Below are 22,738 nucleotides of genomic sequence, written 5' to 3' on the forward strand. Positions count from 1 at the left end.
ATCTTGGCCTAAAAACATAGCTGCTTGTTGTACCAGGATAAGAAAGCTAAAGTTGAAATTATTTTTATTAGTGTATTTCAAGACCAGAGTGAATAACCCAAATTACCAGCTGGAATTATTCTGTGCCTTTTTAGAAATAGCTCCTGAATGCACCTGCTGAAAGATTTGCACACTGGTAGTTTAAGTAGAGCTGAATACAGTGTTCCACAGTAACAAAGCAGATTACAACCCACACTGGATCCCAAGGTAAATCTCTCTCTTGAAAAAAACACACCCTGCTGCTGTTAAAAGGAAGGAATCTATGAAGCACAGCTACAGGACCCAAGAGACCTACACCAAGTTTATTTTAAAATTTTAAATATTCTGACAGACAATTATGCAGATATTTGCCTACTCTGTCAAGTTTCTGATTTTAGAAAATAATGCATTAAGTTTTCCCCTGTGCAAAGGGTAAGATTTTATGAGGAATTTACCTTCCCAGAATTGGAAAAGAATGCACATCTACCCTCGCTAAGTCACTGTAAATAAGAAAGTGAAGAATAATTAAAATGCCTGGCTTACCTTAATTGACAGCAGAGTTTGGTTCAACCACAAGGTCAGTACAACACAGTAAATGACACAGCTTTTTGATCTTTCATTAAGCTATGACCGTGAACTAGAGCAGTGTCTACACATTTTTTTAAGACGATCAGGACTGTCTCTTAACCTAAAACTATTCTGAAAAGTTCAGCTGAGAGAAGGTATGACACCACATGGTCTTGAGCTGTGGTTTCATGAACTGTGGATATAGCTGGAGAGAGCCAGACCACAACAGTAAGTGGATATATGATAACAAATGTCTGATTTCTAAGTAGAAATTGAAAGGTGGATAACAAGAGTACTATTAATAGAAAATAAGAACAAACAATTTTCTTAAGCAACTGAGAAAACATTCCAAGCCCTTTTGTCAATTTAATTTCCACAAGTTATGCAGAAGTCCAAAATTTTCAATTTTAAGAAATTCCTACTAGTTCACACAAAGTTCATGTAGCCTTTTTTAATGTAACCAGAGTTCCAGCCTGTACTAAACTGTTTTCAGTGCCTTGAGTTCTCACAGTGACGTGTTGCAATGGCAGAGCTAAGAACCAAGTTCCTCATTGTTACTACTTCCATGGACCTTATCCTCACAAATTAAAGACATGGAGTGTTAACTCAAGCTCTGCTTCAGTTTCTTAATGAACTTCAACCTCCAGCAGCCACAGCCATACCAATTCCCCTTTTACCTTATGTTCTTTTTCCCTTTAAGTACTAATTAATACTATATGTAATGGAAGCTGTTTTTCCAAACATGTGCCAAGACCTTAATACAAGCAATTGGGCAGATCTTCAATATAACTTCATTGACTTTTAATGATTTACAACAGATGAGAATCTGTCTTCAAAAAGTATACTGCTAATTAACTTATGAAGAGTTGGCTGCTTGCAGTATTTAATATAATTCTTGAATGTTCCTAGGCATGCATCTGAATTTCAATGAAACTTCTACCAATAGATATTGACATTCTCATGAATACCAAATGAGTTCCTTAGCACTTGCCCTGCAATGGTGAATACCTGCTGAATTTATAATCAAGTGGCCTTCAAATGAAACTGCTGGCCACATATCTTAGGCTCCAACTGCTTTTCATCAAGTCTCAAACTTTTTCACCTTTTCCATTTTCTGTTTGTGAAATGGACTTAGAAAATAGGAGGGTAGAGAGGAATTAGTGGAGAGATGAGAGGCAAGAATGTCATACACCACAGACATGCTTATTGCACTGAGATTTTGACAATTCAATACAGCACATCTAGGGATGTGACTCCAGTCTGTAAAGGGTCTATCAAAAAAGATTAATCTTTTATGTTTTTCCAAATAAAGCCATTTGCTTAATAATTAAGAGAGAACTGGAATGCCTTTTGGCAAAGGGCAAAGGTTAGAAGTACACTTCCGTCTTTTAAATTTTTTTTCATGTAGCAGCGACTCTGTAGGCTCTGGCAATATACCTTAAGCTCTTGGCTGCTTATTATCTCATAGCACCCCCTCACAGCATCCTTTCTTCACAGTTAGGCAGTTGGTTTACATCCATTTCCCACACATACAGTTTCCTCCTAGATTAAAATGGGTCATAGCCAGGTCGTCTTCAATACAGTTGCTAACATTTACACTGCTTGCAAAATGGCAGAGAGGAAAAATGAAAGGTAATATGGAGGCCGAAGGGGAAATACAGAACAGCAGCAACAAAGAGTTGTTCTTCCAACATAAACACTAATGTATCTGAAAGCATTTGCAATTTGCGGAGACCAAAGAGAGTTAGGAGTGAAGGACAAAGCCAGAAGCCTACAGTAGTTAAAGGTAATCGACCTTGAATGTGAATTTAGCAGTGAGAGAGAGAGCAGGGAAGATTGTCAGTACAGGAGAACAGCTTGCATTACTTTTTCAGATGAATGCCACCTTATTTAAAAGTGAAACTAGGTAATATGTAAGAGTAAGGAAGGAGCAAATAAAGCCTATGGACCTACTGATGGTTGAATTTTCTGATAACAAATAAAGAAAAATCCTGCAATGAAAATTCTTAGCCATATCATTGGCTAAGAGTACTCATTTGGAAAATACTCAGAATCCAATAAGGTGAAATTGTTTTCGTGAAAGACTGATTATGTCTTATCCCTCATCTGAAGTTTCAGTATGTTTGAGTCTCACTGATACCAACTAGATTAGAACACCATTCTGTGACATTAGAAACAAAATAAAAAATATCTGGGAGGCAGGAGGCAGATATGCAAACTGATCATTGCAGCATACACACAATTAAAATTAATTTTGGATATAACTATCCCTATTATTGTGATTCCATACATAATTGCATACATAATATAAATCTATGTCAAAGTTGTAACACCAACTCATTTGTGCTCATTCTTGTAAGACACGAACAGAATTCCTCATCTTGGAACAGAGAAATGCACATGACCTCAAAGTCCATGTACTGGGAAAGAATCTGCAGCTTAGACAATGAAAGAAGTGATTGACATCAACATCTCTCCGCTAAGTTAGATGAGATCTGATTTTGGAAATTTGGTGGCCTGAAACAGAAACACAAATGGGGTAAGCGTGAGAGGTTAGTTCTGTAATGGGAAAGAAAGAATTTACAATATCTTTTTGCACATGACACCATTTCCATACTGTTCTAACCTCAAAACAAAATGTATATGAGCAGGAGAATGAGTAGACCTCCTTCATCCCAGTATTTTTTTGTAATAGGACCTATGAATGTCATCAACAAGATCATCATAATGAAAAATAATCCTGAAGTACTCCAAATGATCAGTTTTCCAAAGCAAATAGAAACATTTTGACATGAAAGAAAAGTTATTACTGATCAAAGGGGAGAGTATGAAATATGAATTTTCATGTGGTCAGTTCAAAACCATAAAAACAGTCGTCCTCACATGCTGCATTCTTAATGTTAGCTTCTTAACTTCCTATTGCCCTTTTTTATTTTACACAAGGTGATTTATATGGGCATTGATATAAGTTGTAAAAACCTTGGAAAAACATCTAAATCTACAGGATTCTAATTGTGAACATATACTTTTTTTCTCCCCCCTCACTTTCACCATAACTGTATTTGTGTACACGAGTAAGCAACTTCAACACAGTGATAGAACACCTTCTACTTTCTCTCAGTGGAGCCTTTTTAAGTATTTTCAAGCATTAAAAGGGATTGTTTTTGTCCAGCAAGGCCAAGAGATATCCTGTTATATTGTAGGAAGCAGAACAGATTACCATTGTTTTCAAAAGGAAAAATCCTTTTGTAACATGCAAGTACCTTAAACAATCCCTAAATGCACAGGGCCCTCATGGGAAGAGAAGTTCCTGCCTGCGGCCTCTCCCTCAGATGTATGAATATGTTGTGAGTCCTCCTCCTTTCATCTTGGTTTGGGATTGACTAAATGTTTAATGCTACTGTGAGAAAGCAGGGTTGTTCAGGAAGTGCTAATTTTTCCCAAGCTCAACACCTGGGAATGGAGAAGCATAGCATTATGGTGTACATTAACTCAAATCTAGTGATTGGAAACACTCGCATAGAGGGCCAAATCTGTCTTGTGTATTGGGGCCATATAAACAGACACCCATCTGAATTCAGAGAGCCATTTGCTTAGAACAGCTGCTGCTTGAGGGTGGAAGTATTTGGAAAAAGGAGAATGTTTCCATGCTGAAAGACAACCCACTTTCAAAAAAATGGTTCAAACAGGAAAGCAGCATAGATGCCATAGCTGATTTGAATATGATTCATACACTTCAAATAGTCCTGCATAAACAGACAAAATTATTAAAGAATAGCTGCATAATATTTCCATTCATAAGGGAGTTTTTATTTGCTTTCAGTTTTTTCCTTTGAGGGAGAAAACTTCTCAGATCAGAATGATTCTATTCTTTCATGTGCAATACCACCAAACTGCTTTTTTGCTAGTCTTCAATATGGACTCTAACTCAGCAGCAATAGTGAAGTAGTCCCATTTCAGATGTTTCTTACTTGTATGGAATTTTATAAGATTAAAGGGGCTTCTTTCTGTTTCAAATGGTGTTCTTGGAGCCCTGGTTCATTTTAGTCTGTAATACTCCTGAGGCTGTCAAAACATAGGCCTCATGCCAGGAGATGAATTCCCATAAACACTGCAACTTCATGACACAAAGAACCCACACCACAGAAATTTTCTAGTAAAAACTAGGTACAGTATTTGAATTGGACCACTTCACTTTTATTTTTTAAATAAATGAGAGGAAACAATTCTGCCAGACTTTACTATATCAAGGCTTCATGAATATCAATGTTTTTAGCAGTAGCTTTATTCCATTAAATATGGACTTTAGTGCTTATGACAAATGGCAAGAAACAAATTATCATGTTAGAAGCAATTAAAAAGCAGGTTATTATACCTGTACTACACTTGGATCAGGTACAGAGTAGCTATCTGGAGTACATCTATCCCTGTGTTCAGAAAGATGTTGAGCACTAGTCTAAATCTGCACAAATTTAGCAGCACTAGACTGACTGCAGCTTTACTGCTAACACATTTGAAGCTGTGCATTTGTTTAACTTCTCCAATGACTTAGACCAGAATCCAGAGCACTTCACAGCACAAAGGCATAAAGCTCTGGCAGAAAAACCTGGAACTGCACTCCATGATTTGCTGCATATTCAGTCATCTTGGTTGTGAGGAGAAGATTACGAGACAGTAGAGGAAGGGAATAGTTGTTTTGCATTATGTTATCTTGGACAGCTACCAACCCTCTCATAAAGAGCAGCCCAAGACCAGCTCTTAGAGGATCATGTGCATGGATTTTGTTTTTTGTGCCCACTGTGTGGGAACCTGTATCTAAGCTGGTCATCTCAGGCCCCCTTATACTGACTCTGATCTAAAGAGTAAAAAGGTATCAAGGGTTCAATTCTAACTCATTTTAGAACAGATGTTAACTTCTGATCATCTGAAGTGCACCACTGATGACATGGGCTGCCCAGGGTGACTTTCTTAGATGTGCATACATCATACCTGTGATATATATTCATATTTATTCATGTGAATCCCACTTTTGCTTAAGGCAGTGGCTTCCACTGCTGCAGGCTGCCACTTTCTCATCTCTCCTTCATACCTGCTTATCTCTGAGACCAGCAGTAAAAAAAGGATGCAACATGGGCATGAGTGCCCCTTGACTTGAGTTTCTGTGCTGTTCTCTATCACATTGTGCAGGAGAGTCTCCTGGATTTTTTGGTCCACATCAATGTTATGGCAACAATAATCTTGGGCTGACTCAACCACTTACCACATTCATCTCACAGCTAGACCCCATACTTTTTCTACCTTCTGTGAAAGATATTTAATTTTTTCATCATCCTTCATGATGAATAATGGGTATTTATTACCTTGAGAAGTTCTCATTTGCATTCGATCTTGTGGCTAAAGCTCATCAATAATACTAATTCACACTTACATAGCACATTTCATCTGAAGAGCATAAAGCACTTCATAATTGTCAAATGATTAAATTTTACATCATCTCCCAAAGGTAAAAAGTATTTCATTCACAGAAGACCTGGTCTCTATTTTAGTATGTCTTCATGCTAGTTTTTTTGACAATTGGCATAAAGCTTAACAGCAAACTGTACACATATAATTATATAAAGATTCATTTGCTGTGTTTGGCACCACATTGGAGAAAAATTTCAGCCTGTTTAGGAATCTTTGTGCTACACTTGTGCAGCAATATTTTATTTAACCCAGCAGGTCTCAGCCATGTTCAAAAACAGTACAATTGTCAGCACAGTCTAGGACTAACAAAAGGGTAAAGTGAGGCAGATGCTTCAGTCATAAAACCTGTGCAGTCTGAGTTAGGTGGCTACTAGTAGATTGTATAGATCCAGTGCCTTTATCTGTAATAATTTCTTTGAGTTTTCACAAGTTAGTGAGAAAACCGAGGTGGAATCAATTTTCACATGTGTTCAACATCACCAGCATTTCCTGTATGTTTTCAAGGCTGCATCATGTGCATCCAGTCCTTGGGACATACAAGACCTGCATCTGCAGTTTCTCAGAGTACATTCTCTTTTCCTTGGCAAAGGAGGCAGGGAGAAAGCAGGAAAATTTCACATGAGTTAAGCAATAGAAAATTTCTAGAGCTGGGCATTGCCACCGTTCACTTACAGAAGAGAGAGGGAAAACATGGAGTGATGTCCTAGAAAAGGGGAGATCTTCAATGTAGTAATTCATGAGCCCAAAAAGGAATAAAAAGTAAAGGAAAGCATTCAGTTGAAACACAATAAAAGCAGCCCAAACAGATCTATAGGCACTCCTGTCCCATACTGGGTATCAGGCCATGTAACACCTGAAGTCCCAGAGTGGGGCTGCAGCTAAGCCCTTATGTACAGAATATGAGGTATATCCCAGCTCCACAGCTTCTTTGCTCTGACAAGGCTTCACCTTCCAGATAGGTCTGGGCTGGCACAGGGCATGGAAGAGATAGAGAGTACCAATAATGATGGAAGTTCCCTTGTGGTCTTGTAAAGTGAGATTCTAGATCACATTTCCAAAATCTATACCTAATGAAAACTAAAAGTAAAGGGAATTATTTAATTTGAAATGGATAGCCTGTTTTTTCAGAAGTGACTGCAAGAGGTGTTCACTTCCTTTTTACTAATAACATTGTCCATAATCTTAATATTGCCCTGTAGGCACTACTTTTGACACTATCTTTTTAGTACAGCACAGGTGTCTCTTACAGAAAGGAGCCACAGGTGAACACCATAACAGTCAGTGAGAGCAAACATTTAAGATTTGGCAGTAATCTTGATAACTACATTTTCTCCTTTCTTTCTGTAGCACTTCATTTAAGTAAATGAATAAAATGTTCTTTGCATCTATTTTTTCCTGGACAATTGTTGGTTTAAGTAAACACTCACGCTACACACAATTAAACTTCTTCCTACCCATCTGTGAAATAGCTTGTGTTTCCTGTCACAAAATCTATGTCAGCCACAGCAACCTAAACCCAAAAATATAATTACGAGATCTAGAAATACAAAGGGCCAGACACACAGAATTCTTCCTAACAATGACTAATGCAAATAATTTCCAAGTCAGAATTCACATACTAGAATTGGCTAGGATTACTTTCAAATCACAAAATCCTGCTTTTTTATGCCATCTGAATGTCAGAACTTTGGAGTGCCATATTTCACTTGAAACATGTCATTTCACACTAGGAGAGGGACATTTTTCATCGTTATGCATAAAAGATATCTCTTCTCCATGATAATTTATGAAAGAGATTAAGCCTGTGTTAACTTTGCTGTGTAATTGCTCGATAGTGCTTTCCCACACTGCTGTGGTAATGAAACACAAGATGCACAAGAGCAGAGCAGGTTTTACACCATTACCATACACACAAGAATATTATTACTTGTTTCCATCACAAGAAGTTCTCGTAATATCAGATTTTGCAGACAAGATACACAGATTTTACCATCTTGTTTAAATCACTGGTTCAGCTTACTGGCAAATGGCAACTACCTCTCTTCTCAAGGGTTCTTTTCCAGTTCACCATCCCCTCGCAAAGGAATAGCAGCAATCCTTTCTCCACTGGTGAGCTCAAATGTAATGCTAACATCATAGCAGTCATAGTGCCAAAGGAGAGGGATGTTGATGGGGTTGTTCCTTGAGAATATCATACCCAAATTGTACCTTAATTTTATATTTCAATGAATACAGAAAAAAGGCTAGAGAAGAGGATACATGCTGATTACAGTATGATACTTCACAAAGAATATAAAAAACCTATTAAGCTGTTATTGTTCAGTAGTACCTATCAGCACACCTAGACCAGGCACCTATTCTTAAGGCTCTGATCACACTGTTATTTTGACAATTTCAATCTAAATCTGAGCATAACTGAGGAAAAAAAATCTCAAAAATTCATTCAGTCTGGAAAAAACACCAAACCAAATACATACAAGACATTAAAAGCAACTGTGGTGGTATAAAGATAAAGCATTAAGTTGGCAAAACAGAGCTGTGAGTACAGAATAAGCCCTATATGGATGTGAAAAGCAGTACTTGGCAGTTTAGTGACCTTTCAATGCAACCTCTGCACTCCTGCAGGACAGACACAAAGGTGCCAGAGCAGAAGAACAAGGGGAGTTGGTGAAAGGTGGCAGTCATATCCTCTCTGCTTTCTGCACTGAGTACACAGTCCTGCCTACTGTATGGTAGTGGAGTTGTTACATCAAGCATCCAGAACCTTGGAAGATGACAGAAAAGCCAACTAAAAGGAGTATATCAGTATAGTTAAACCTAAAGGGACACTTGCTTTGTTATGTCCTCAGGGTACACCCTCAGAGGATATTGTGTTGTACACTTGCAACAGAAAACTTTGAACAGGAGAAAGGAAACAATTTTTCTTTTCATTTGCTGAATATCTGTATTGCATGCAGTCTCTTGGTTAAAAATTCATAAATCCTTAGCACTCAAAATTCTCAAGCAGTCCTACTTTCAACACACTTTATATTCAGTTGGCCTTTTTCTTAAAAACAACCAGTAAAATTCCACTCTACAACCTCTCCTGTGCTAAGGGGTTTTGCAAGCAAAACAGCTCCCTGAATCCTGGGTTTCCATCATTTACAATTCAAAATGAAAAATATCTGCCAAAATTAGCTGGCTGCTAATCGTATTTCAACAAATGGGGCTCCAGAGGATGCAGAGAAAGAAAGAAAAAGTGTGAAGAAAATTATTTGCATTCTTAATTATTTATGCAATGTGACAGAGAGAAAAAAAAAGAAACAACAGAGAAGCAAAAGATTAGCCAGGACAGAAGATACATGAAGTTCTTAGAGTCCAAATTTAAGTACACACAACCTCAGCATTTCACAGCATCTTGTGATTGCAGTGAAAACTGAAGCTGAAAGTCAATGAACAGCCAGGAGATGATAATTGTTATAATTTGTAAGAAAATCTAAGTTACATGAAAAAGAATTTGGGGGAATAACCAGTAATTTTCATTGACTTAAAGATAAATGCTGAGCCAGGATTGATTAAACTTTCTTTGGTACAACAATTATCACATTCGATTTTGATACTTTTTAAACTAGATCTCTACAGTTTGTTATTTGAAATAAGCTTTATTTACAAACTGACCTGAACAAAAAAAAAAGAATGTATTCTAATTCACTCAAGATTTGTCTTCATTTTCCAGTTCACCCAATAAGCTGAAGAATCCATTATTCTTCCAAATCTAATAATTATTCCATCAGAATGTAACAGCTAAAGTGCTCTTTATTGCTATGAAAATTACTGTGGCACTGTTTCTGTTTTACCTATAGTGAACTGAATCAGTGTTTCATTCCCCTTTTAAGTGGAATAGCATATTATTCATTGATTCAGTAATTCAGTGGCTTTGAGTTATCTAATCAAGTGCTCCTTGAGAGCATAAAGATGACAAAGTTTTAGAAATTGTAATAAATTGCCTTTGAATGTGGTTATATCTTACAACTAAATTAAAGCTAGCATTGCTCATTCTACAGATTTTAAATCAGTAGTAGTTTTCCTCATTGAGGAAAAAACCCCACAACAATATTTTTCACACATTCCTGGTGAGGGGCAAAAAAAACACCCTTCCTTTCACAACTGCCCAGTTCACTCAAACTCTCTGGTGCATCCTATCTGTGTGCTGTCAGTTAATTGCTTGGAATTTAATCCCTGCTTTTGCATTTAGTGACAGTGTTGTCTCCTTTCCCTCATAGACCATCAGCCACAACAAGATACAGCAGACTCCATTTTTCTGTGACCAGTTATCACCTCCACAAGAAACAATACTATGACCAAAAAAGGAAACAATGAGGAAATGTCTCTAAAACATTAAATACACTAAAACAAGTATGAATATGCTACTGTAAATCCTCAATGTACCACAGAATTAATTCAGTCCTCCAGTGTTGCAGGACATTATGGGTAGAGAGTACTCGTAATATAGTTACAATCTGCATCTCATGAATGCTCCCTCCTATCTTTATAATTCTTGAGGAGCCAATAAATAGCACCTTACCCTGCTGCCAAAACCAAGGCTATTTAGCTCTTTAGCCTCTTGCAGCACTTGGCAGCACACATACCATCTCCTTTAAACAATGCCAGTTTGTGCTGGTGATTTACTTCAGTGCTAAAGCAGAAGAGATAAAATACTTTGCAATTTTCATTCTACCTGGCACAAAATTAAAACTATTAGATTGTTGTTCTACCATAATTTAATCTCAGCAATTCTCAAGACTCTCATTAGTCCCTAAGTTACCAAAATTTGTTTTCCCATTGCAGAATCAAAATCTGCATTTTCTATTCACCCATATATAAAATATTTACACACATCCTCTTGTTTATTCTTAAATAACTACACACAAGCACACATTGCTTTTTGTAACACCACTGACACTTCATTCTCTTTTTAAGAGAAGGGCCAGCTCAGGTAAAGTTGATGTGAATTTCCATACACAGGTGCAGGACAGGTTGCTCTGATTGGAGCCAACTGCAAGTCACAGAATCAGGATTAGAGAGATATGGGCGAGCTCAGCACCAGACTAAGAGGGGCACATGATTTCCAGGTAAATCAAGGTGCTGGCTGCCATAATGGACCAGCTTACTTCCACTTCAGCCTTGAATCATTTGTTCTTATATGTTCCGAATTTTCTCCTTCTGAAAATACTTGTTATTTGCAGACCAATTTCTGTAATAATAGAGATGATAAATTCCTTATCTATCATTTCGTAATGGATTAAGGTAAGTATCTGATATTCAAAATTTGAGCTATACAGGCTAGCTTTTTATTGTATTCCAGGAAAATATTGCAGATTGATAATTCCTCTGGTTTTTCCCTATCAATTAACATTTATTGTGGTTCTTCCCTGAGCCAGTCTTGAACAGTTGGTGTTTTATGACTAGGCAGTTTCTTCTGTTGTATTTTTTATATGTACCAATGGAAAGCAAAGAAATATGATCTGCTCTCTAAAGGAAATCTCCTGAGTGATATAAAATATATTGTAACTGCTGTAACAAACGTCAGAGAACAGTAAATCAGCCAACAATTTAAAATTTTTAAAGAATATTTGAGAAGATAATTTACAGTCAAATAGGTTGCTATAAACCCTTCTCAACAATATCATAATACAAAGTATCACTCAACAGCCATTTAAAAGAGGTACATGTAAGGATTTTTAGAATTTGTTGCAATTCCAAAACTTTTCTTTAGAACTGCATATTTTTCCATTGTATTCCGTGCATACAAGCTACCAGTATCTATTTTTCAGGAATTAAAAAAAGGTATCATTTTTGAGCTGACCCTGCATTTATCAAGACTATTTCACCTACAGAGGAATTTATACTGACTTACACAGAACTTTGTGCTGAAAATTCTGTACCTTATTATCATATTAGCAATTATCATTTCAGTGTTCTCAGACAGCCCAGTGACATACAGGAGATTTGTCTCCTTGTCTGTATTAATAGCATGTGATCTATGAACAACAATAAGTCACATAAGTATCAGACAGTTGAAGTATCAATACAGTTAAAACCAGGCAAGTATTTGGACCCAGGTCCTTCAGGAAACACCTCATCTCTTAAAAAAACCTGGAACAAACTTCAAAAGTTGAGTTTCAGAGATTTGCTCTTATGCAGAATAAAAATTTACATAAAACTTTAGCAGTGTTGTATAAGACACTATAAAAATGCTGATTGGAAACTTGACTGAAGTCAAAGGAGAAATGATCCTTAAGTTTTCAAGAGCAATGTGATCAAACAGAGCTTTTAGTAGCACTCACTTTCTATCATCTAAGCACAAACCAGGACAAGGAAATTAAATTTAACTGCACAAGAACTTTGCAGAAAGATTCATCATAAACAGCTGTATTTGCACTATGAAAGGTAACCTAAAAATTACACACTCTTGTAGTTTGATACACCACCTATTCAGAACAGAGTGGAAAATGTGCTGTTACTTCATTTGAAAATTTTCAAATTATGCCACTTTTCTGACTTACAGATTTCAGGCAAGAGAAACTGCACAAGTAGGGAGCCACTTGTGGATCTTATGCCAAGATGAGCCTTAGCCCTGCAAATTTTTACTTCTGAGTCACAGTGTCTGATTATTCAGCAAGGTGAGTTCGTGTGACACTAACAAACTGGGATTTACCTCTCTACAATGTCAGTAAATCCAATGAAGTCTGGCATGAGCATACACTCCCTCAATAAGCATGTTACAGACTTTTTTCTGAGCAACATGGACATAAGGAGCCTTTCCTTCCAAAACATAGAGGCCAGTGTTGAAAGAATGGTATTACTACACAAGGCTGCAACAAAAATTAGTACTATGAATATGACATGGTGCTCTTTGGCAAGGAACAGATGCCAAGAGATAGTCTTTACTACTTCAGCCCTCAAAGAAATTCAAAATTTGGAACTCAGTTTCTCATAAAAGCAAATATGAATGACTGCACCATTTCTCTTTGAATAGTCTGCCCTGAAAATCAAATCTGCATCCACGATTTCTTAGAGATTCAAGTATATGATGCATCCACAAAATGTTAAACAGACAGGATCCATGCAGATCACACCTGCTCAAGCACCTATTGCAAAGGAAATGTACAGATTTATTTCATGAAAGCCTTCCATATGTAAAACATTTAAAGAAAATAAGGTTTATCTTGCAATGCATGAACACAAAAATTATCATGCTACTGGTATAAAATTTTTAACTTTAAAACTTTTAACTTTAAAAGTGAATTTATTGATTACTACAGTTATTGAGTCTCTACTTTACAATATAAAAGCTCACTTTGAAATCTTCAAGGCTAAAATTTCAATTATTTGGTTTTTTTAAGAGAAAGTAAGGTTCAAGACATCCCATTGCTCTGAGATCTGAAGAGTTAAGAAAAACCACACATAATTGTGAGTTTTAGAATAAAAGAATTGTCAATCCAAATGATCTCAGTAAGGGAAAAATTAAGAAAGGGCCCACAGGGAGATGAGATGCCAAAAATGTAATATAGGAAACAAGGGCAAAAACATCATTAGGGAAAGAATCTTATGTAACTTAGATCTGTCGGACCTTAATAGCTTTATTTGAAGAGACATTAAAGCTTATTGGCTTTACACCTCAACCTATAACAGCACTTAAATATAAACAGGTCTTACAGCACACTTATCCCAGTGAAATGATGTCTCTGGTTAGCAGCTTTGTATTTTTTAGATGTTCTCAGGTACTAAAGCTTAGCTCACTTTGTCTCATTAAAACCTACAGACCTCTCCAAGATTATGTTTTCTTTTTTGCATGGTAAGGAAATGAAGGGTCTGGCCAAATAGATACCTGTGTGGAAGGATTAGATCCCACCTTGTACCCAGGGAGTATAAAAACTGTGTGTTAGTCTTGGGCACTGGCATTACATGAATGGAATAACAGCAATGAAAATACATCAGGACTGTACCTGAGTATTCCATGTTTTGCCCTTCCTGCCACACACAGGTCTGATTCCCTGTCTTTACCCTATTCCTAATACAAGAGTGTCTGTCCATGCATCTCTTCCCTCATTACTTAATATACATTCTACAACATGGTTTTCTTGTTGTCTAAAGCATCAATTAATGTGTTTCCACAGGGTATTAACCAGCTGCAATCAGCACACAGTGAATTCACTGGAACAGCTTATTACCATATTAATTTTTATTTTGTCCTTGCCCTAGTCCCAAACCAGTAGTTTTGTTTGGAATGCCTAACATGACTTTGGAGCATACTTTTTATTTTCACATGGTCTCCTGTCACTGATCTGTTCCCTGAGCCTTACTGCTGCCATGCTGGCTCAGTGAAATTTTAGCACAGCCTCAACTAGGACACAAGCAATTTTTTAAATCATTCTGTTATTAAGACATGATTAAAACAGGTACAATAACCACCCACTGAGGAGCTCCCTGATCCTGAGGGAAACTGAGGGACCTTTTGAAACACCCTTATGGTCATCGTATTTAGCATCCACATGGGAGTTTCCTGATTCCATAGAAGAGATAGAGGCTGTACCCCTTGAATTAATTGCCTGCAAACAAAGTGATGTAGGCAATTTTATTTTCTGTTTATCTTTCCTCATCATTAGCAGGTACCAGTATGACTGCAGTTAAGATCTGCTTTACTAGAAAGTTGCCTTGAGACAGAGCTTGCAAGAAACAAAACCAATCCCAACCTGCAGGTTGTCTGTGAGATTTCTAACTGTGGCTGGAGCCTCTCTCCATTAATGTATAATTATTATTCTCATAGGGTTCCATTCTTTTCAGACTGTGTTTACTTTCATTGCATCATAAGTCACCAGAAATGTCAGACTCATTCACAACCTTAGTCACAACCACAATTATATTTGGCTTATGTAGTCTCACCTTTGCATCAAGAGGTCTCCAATTCAAAATCTGCACATTATTACTTGAGTCTAAGACAATATTATTACATTTTCCACAGACTTTTAACTTTATTCTTGCCCAATGCCTTCCTTTAATTCTTTTATGCCCCTCTCTCTCTGGTCACAAAAGATTCTTTTTGATCTCTTTCGTTTAAATCTATCAGGGTTTCTTCTCCTCTGCAGCAGGACAGTACTAGGTTTTGAGAATTCAATAATTTCTCTGCTGCTTTAATGAATTCTAAGTTGCTTCAGGGTAATTTTTTTTTTTTTTGTGGTGCATGGTGCATGCCATGGCTAATTGCTGTAATTGTTCTCTTTCTTGTATTATTTATACTCCCACATTACAGTGCTGTAATTCTGACAACTCTTAAATTAGATCACTACGGATCACTGGCACACCTGCTAAACTGAAATCTTTAGGTCAAAGAATGGAAACTAAATGAGGACTCTCAGGTCTTGCTGTCCATTATAAAATTTGAAAATATCACCTGACTAGTATATAATTTCCTATACTAACATAACTCTTTTTCCTTTTTTGCTCTTTTAAGAATAGGGATTAGCCATTTACTCCACTTTAATACTATTGATTGTTTTCTTTATAGCCTCCTTGAGCTGGTCATTTCTAATTCATTTCCTCCAGCGAAGGCTGCAAATGTTCTCTCCATTTGCTATAATTAAGCTTTCATTAACCCATACACATTTACACCAAATGTGTTGCAGTCTCCTTCCATGAAGCAATAAATGGCTTTCTTAGTTTGCTGTAACACCCATTAGGCAGTGACGACAAAGCTGCAGATAACACACTCTGTAATGTTTTGTCTGTATTTCAGTCACAACTTCAGAACTACTACACTCGGGAAACATTCCAAACAGTATGTGTGGGGGTTTTTATCCCTAACAGAAAAGGAAAATGTTTTAAAAGGATGGGGTCAGGGGTAGAGAATTAAAAACCTATAAACCTAAAATATTAGTGGGTTTTTCAGATTTTAAGAGAAGGGCAGAAGATTGCGGGGGAGAGGAAGAGGGGGGAGCAGGGTTAGAGTGGAAGAACAAAAAGGCATTGTAAGTAATCTGATTGTGGAAAGAAACTTGCAAACAGCCCTCCAAGGCTGCTTCTCTAAAGTAAATGCTTGTGCCAAAAGAAAAAAACAAACCAAAAAAACCTCAAACTCCTCCCCCCCCCCCCCCCCCCCCCCAAATCCCAAACAAAAACTAACTGCCAGAAACCCACACCAAAAACAAACAAACCAACCCCAACCAGCAACCACAAAATCAAGCTCAAAAACTCTTATTCATAAAAAATTTGTGAATATGTGAAAACAAAGGATATAGACTTCCTCTACAAATGTTCCTGTTTCGAATTTTTCATATATAAAGGAATAGATGAGGTGCAGTCTCCTCTTTGTACTCTATTCAAGACCAGTTCTCAAGCAGAAAGTGCCTTCCTGGTCACTTTAGATAAGGGTTTTAATCATCCCAGCTCTGCAAGTAATAACAATAGTCTGCCTTGCAATGGTTGCTCACTGAATACCAAAGGACCTGAACTTGCTGTTTTAGTCTGACTATGAATTCAATCGTTTTAATTTGATGACCCTTGCTAAAACCATTTTGCAAATCAAGAATATGCCACGAGGCTCCAACCTCTTTCTGTTTATACAGGTACATTCTCTCCCTTGAATCCATTCATAATAACTCATATATAAATTTCTCCAGCTTTGCAGATGTCAATGCCAGCAAGACATTGTGGGTTTGCTTTTATATCAGATAATTCTAATTCATATACAGGGCTGGTAGAAGGAGAGAGGTTCCATGGAAAGGAAGCAGCCCACACAAATCAAGGTATACATGTCCCCTTTGGCTGGAGAAGATTTGGAAGGAAACACTAATCCAGAGAAACCTGAAGATTCTCAGTGCCTGTAGTTATCATTGCCTAAAAGCAGTGCCTTGTTCTGTTATGCAAAGATTCAAATAGAAATGCACCCAACTCCAACTTTGCCAGCCGCTATCTCATTGCAATTGCATTTTAAAACAGCTTGTTGTCATCTGACAAAAATAACAAGGATTACATCTTGCTCAACCTCAGAGGATTTAGGAAATGCTTTCTTACAGCCAAATTGGTTTTTTTTGTTGTGTCCAGATTGGATTACAGTAATTTTTTGTTTGCAGATTTGCCAGCACCGTTTTTACAGATCTTGAAGGAACAAAACACAAGAAAGAAATCTTCACTTGAGGGAACAGGATGTCTGGTGTAGCTGCTCTGTATCAGCGTTTTATCCTGCAGTCATTTGAAAATTGCTTTTGATACTCCTCATTCAAGATCCTGATATGCCTGTGACTGATACACTAGAATGAGTATCCTAAATTACATATTTCCTACTATTTCCTAGGCCAAGAAAGTACCAAACACTGGGAAAACACAAGATGCCAAAGAAAAAGCAATTGTGTAATTTTTTCTACTACAGAATTTCCTTCTTAAATATCCCAAGTTTAGCTTATCTCTATATATTTCAGGAATGCTTACATCATAATACTCCAAAGGAAAAATCCAATGCATGTTGTTGGAAACTGCTGAAAGCTAAGAAAGTAATAAAAAAGTAGCTAAGTATTACAGTAATACATTGGAAATCATAGAACAAAACCCCCCTGGACTTATTGGTGATACCCCACTTCAGACCTGCAAAATTTGATTTTCAGGTAGTTTGAATTCCATTGTCTGAAATTGGAGTAAATTTTTACCTTAAAGTCTATTGCTTGTGACAATATTAAATATTTTATATATTAGTTGTTGGTGTCTCTCTCAGAAATACTGTTAATGACTCTGCAGAAAGTTCTCATTCCCATTCTGATTTATTTGTACTTTATGCATACTTTACACCTACACAAGGGATTGTAGGAGATGCACAGGAAAGAAGGATATAGTGCCCTGAATCTAATTTTCCCCTCACAACTTGTTGACTCCAGACCTACACAAAATTCACACAGAAACAGTAAATGTCAAGTTTCCAAAAGACTATGTAAAGTCTAATGAATGCAACAGGTCTTGCATCAAAAGCATTATTTTTGTTATATTTCAGTAAGACTGATATATTTAATACATTTTGAAGATATTACTCCTGCATATGCTTAAGCCTTCCATGGAAACCTGTACTCCTGAAATCACTAGGGCATTTCTAAAAATTACACCCTACAGAGCAATTCCAGGCTTTTGCAGATATTGCTTACATTCTTTGTACATAGGTTGAGTTTGTGTTTAATTTTGTGGTTTGGTTTGTTGTGGTAGTTTTTAATTAGATGATCATTGAGTTATTAATTTAACACGTTAAAGAATTACATAGGTAAAACTCTTTAAAATTACTTACATGGACATATAAGTGCTTTGTACAAAAAAAATAAATAATTTAAATAGGGATTTTCTATTAATTGACAATCTTTGCTTTTACTGGGCTATGACATGCAAGAATGGTGGAAACTTACAGACCCATGGCAGGAGTTGCTAAGTTTCCCGAAAAAGTGAAACATTTCAAAAGAAAGTGTTTACACAGTGATTTGCAGAAATCTGTATATATTGCAATTTACTATGCAGAAAAATGGTAAAACTTTAACTGTAGCCCCATTTGAGCCTTTTAAAATAAATTTTGATTTTTTTTTTTTTTTGTTTTGTTTTGTTTTGATTTTAAATACTCCTTTTAACAGTATGAAATACCACAGAAATACTCTGGCAATATTTTCACAGCCAAAAGAACAATTTTTAATATCTTGGAGTACCAGGACAACCCAGGGAGCCCTACAATTTATGGTTGCAAAGCAGTCTTCCTCTCCAGCTGTAATTAAACAGAATACTCTGTAAAATAATATTAATTAGAATTATTCCTTTGTGTTGTTTATCATTTGACATATTCTTATTTATTAAGCAGCACCTGAAACTGAGCTTTCCATGCTCCCCCTCCCCAAAACAGAATACAAACTGGGATTCTGCCAGAACTAATTTTAGACATGAGAGAATGACTAGAAGTGGAAAAGGAAGCATTATTTCTGGGAATCAGTCACGGTCTTCCATTCCAAACTTCCTACTAGAATTTTAGGAGAATACACACACTTTTGGAGTTTAAATAGCATGGTTTTTACAGATATAGTTGAAATAGGGAATTATCAAAGTGATAAAGAAAAAACATTTTTCCAGGGAGTTCACATGTAACAGATTGATTTCTCTAAATTCACCTTTTGCCTCAGCTTCAGGCTGTCCAGATCTTATTATTTATTCCTCTAAACAAACCCCTTCCTCCTAAATCTATCCCTTTAGACATTTACAGCTTAAAATAAGAATCCTGTTTTTCTTAAACAGCTTCATCAGATCCTCTCCTCTTCCTGCCTGAAATGGACTGCTCACATGCTGCTGCCTGCTGTACTCCAGGCAGTCCTTTGTTCTAACTATGCTCTCCACCAAACCCTTATTTCAAATCTATACAGTAGAATCCAGGAAGGGTGGAGTGGCAAGAACAGCAGCAGATCCTGAACACCAGCAGCGCTGAGCAAGTGTGCACATGCCTGCCCAGGAACTCCTGCCACCCAGAGCAGGGTGTCAGGATTAGCCAGGAGCACACCCCCCTGCCTTGCTAACTGGTGCTACCCCACGGCCTTCTACCAGTTTATTTCTTCTGTCTTTCAAAACAAGTAAAATACTCAGGTCTGGAACAATATCCTCACCTAAGTTACTGAAGCACTGTTTAAATATTTCATGTCATATAAATGGTCTTTATTACAGGGGAGCCCATTTTGTCACTATATAATGACAGCCGATTCATCTTATTTGTCAAGCTAAAAGATTTAAGAAAAGGTATCTATCTTTCTCCATATTTGTTGGATATGAGGCTTTTTCTTAGGAAAAGAACCTCCCCAACAAGTTACATGTTTAATGAGAAAGAACATTTATTTCTGCAACCTCTCCAACACATTATGTAGGCTGCATCTGAGTAGCAGAACCCCACAAAGATTTAACTCTTTAAAATGCAACCAGAATCCCTTCTGTGCCATGTTTACTTCCCTTTAAGAGCAAAAAGTGAGCTAATGGATAGATGCACTGCAAACTATTATTCAAATGTCTTTTTCTATATGTGACAAAGTAACACTGAAACCGACAAAAAAAAAAAAAAAAAAAAAAAAAAAGCCTAATGAGAAGAGAAGAGAAAAAAGTGGTAGATTTGTAGGTCAGCTGGAAAGGAGGCGTGGCTTCCTTTTAAAAATGTAAGTTTGCACAAGGAATGTTTGAGAAATTAGTGGGACTACAAGTTTCCAGTGGCCTCCTGAGCATCTGCCCAGATAGGCTCTCCTGTTGTAATCATATTCTTTTTTCATCTGTTTACACCTGTGCATGCACTGCCAAGTTGATAGTGTAAGCAAATAGAGGCTCAAGTTTTAGCTCTTCATTGTGGATGAAGAACATATCACGATGTGTGGAGAACAAGGTGGTTTTTTGTCTTCCTTCTCCTTGCAAGATGTGGGATTAATCTCCTGGCATAACTAAGTACTGGCAGAAGCCAATGCCTGCCTGATGCACACTGAGCTGCCAACAAGCTCTAGAAACTTGGCTGGTAGCAGAAGCAGGTTGCTCAGAGAGCAAAGAACTGAATTCATTAAAACAGTGAATCTTCTGTACTGCTCGATTCTCCTGGATCCCTGTTGTTTTGCATATTAATCTCTATTGACAGTTTTGTAGTTCCTATCACATTCCAGATTCCCACCATCCATAATGTGCTAGTTCCCTTGCAAGCTGTCACAAGCTAGCAAGTAACCTTGGCAAGAAAATTTGATCACAAAACTGGGGGGTGGGGGGAGGGGGGGAACAGTAAACTCTAGCTTGTTCTTCCTTCCTGCAGGACAGATGCAGTATTGGTACCTTCATCATTTCATGTTGACCATAAGAATTGCTTTCTATTCAACCACAAACTTCTCGAAGGTTCCTGCTGCCTACCAGTTTGACTCTCACTCCAGTTCATCAGCAGTGAACACGTGTCCCATTCACAAACTGTCATAAGCCACACTAGCAAGAGCATCAACTCAGCCAGCTTGAGATATACACCCTCTAAACTCAAGTCCAGCTACTGAAGAAACTCTAGGCATATCTTTTGTGATGCTACAATAAACTTACTCAAAATAAAACTCTCCAGTTTCCTCAAAAAACTAAAAAAGGTAACAATCTCAACTTCTAAATATACTAAGAGAAATGGGATTCTGTACTAAGCTGGCCATCCCAGAAGCGTTCCCACTGTTAGTGACAGCAGCTTTGGAATTTACAGGCACTCTCTGACAAAGCAGCTCCAGGTCTGTCACAGGCTGTAATTTAACACTGGGTGTCAATAAATTAATCTGAAATGCCCATGTGATGCTCCCCACTCAGGCCAGTTAAAGAAAGCAAAAGGCAGTGAGTGCTTCTGGCAGGCACAGCTCACAGCAGGGCTGGGGATCAGTGACTTCCCAGCCTCACTGACTTCGGGCCGGACAGGAGATTCTGGGGGCCTCCTGTGCACTTCTCCCTGAATTCTGTAGTCTGTTCTTTATTGGCCAACAGAAACAATCCCTGAGGTAGGCACCTACCAAATAATTCTTTTAGATTGTTCATCTGAGTTCTTTTTTTTTCCTCCTTAAATATAAAATGTGTAAACACATACAAAATAACAGAGAATTATTCTTTGTTAATTACTGAGTTTTTTCCCTCCATTTACACTTCAAGCAATTTACGCATCTATAAAAAGCATTCAAAAAAATTCATGTAAATAGGATGATTTACATGATTTATAGTAACATCCTATCTGTTTATATATGAAAACAGAAATAATTAGAAAGCCAGCTCAAGGTCACCCTCTATGGTAGATACATTTTCAATTAAAATTACTTCCATTTTTCTTTTTAAATTCCTTTTGGGATATCTTCTCTTTAATTAAGAAACTACCATGCACCATTTGCTTTAGAAATAGGTGTGCCTCCAGATCAGTCTGAAAACTACCTGAAGAACGTGTAGAATGATTGTGATTTATGCACAAGTGGGGTTTTTTCAACTCAAATTATACAAATGCTTTAATTTAGAGCCAAAACTGACTTTAAAAAATATTCCATAAAGGAAAACTTACCTCGCTTTTCTTTCCAAAAGATTTTATCTTGACCTGTCTTCCACCTAAGTTAGCACTTACAAAAATAACATTTCCATGGTAACTGTTCTTTTGCTTCGTTTTCAGAGATGTTGAGGAACCTCAGCTACCACTGATACCAAACAAATCTGTGTATGCTTCACACCCCTGAAATTCATAGTGCATATATTTTCCAGTACAGGCGCTCATTTTTTTGTTCATTATTTTCCTCTGAATTTCAATTAATATCTGTCCCTGAAAAATATTTGGGCTGTGTAATTTAAACTATGCATGCCTGACAGTTTACAGAGCTGGTAAGCAGAATAAAAACATCCTCAGTGCTCAGTGAGAAGTCAAACATAGTTAGATGCAAATAAGCTTTAGAGAATGCAACAAGAGATGGATTTGCATCCTCTGAGACTAAACAGCTGCAGAAATGTGTCCTTAAATTTTATGCCAGAGAGAGATCCTAATCTAAAACCCATAAACACACTTTTTAATATCATGTCCCATTGTTTAACTATACAAAACACATATTTCCACACAACCCAAGACCAACTTGTGAAAGCACTCCCTAGAATAGACAGGAATTTCATTCCAGCATTTCACTCACAATATGAC

At 37.1% G+C, this 22,738-nt stretch overlaps 1 protein-coding gene across 1 annotated transcript in view; it reads right to left on the reverse strand.

Moving 5' to 3' along the window:
- The window catches only part of NRG3 (neuregulin 3), a 667,244-nt gene that overhangs the window by 640,007 nt on the left and 4,499 nt on the right, over window positions 1-22,738 (reverse strand). The gene's annotated exons all lie outside the window — the stretch shown is intronic.

The sequence above is a fragment of the Aphelocoma coerulescens genome, chromosome 6 (genome assembly GCF_041296385.1).
Source record: "Aphelocoma coerulescens isolate FSJ_1873_10779 chromosome 6, UR_Acoe_1.0, whole genome shotgun sequence".
NCBI lineage: Eukaryota > Metazoa > Chordata > Aves > Passeriformes > Corvidae > Aphelocoma > Aphelocoma coerulescens.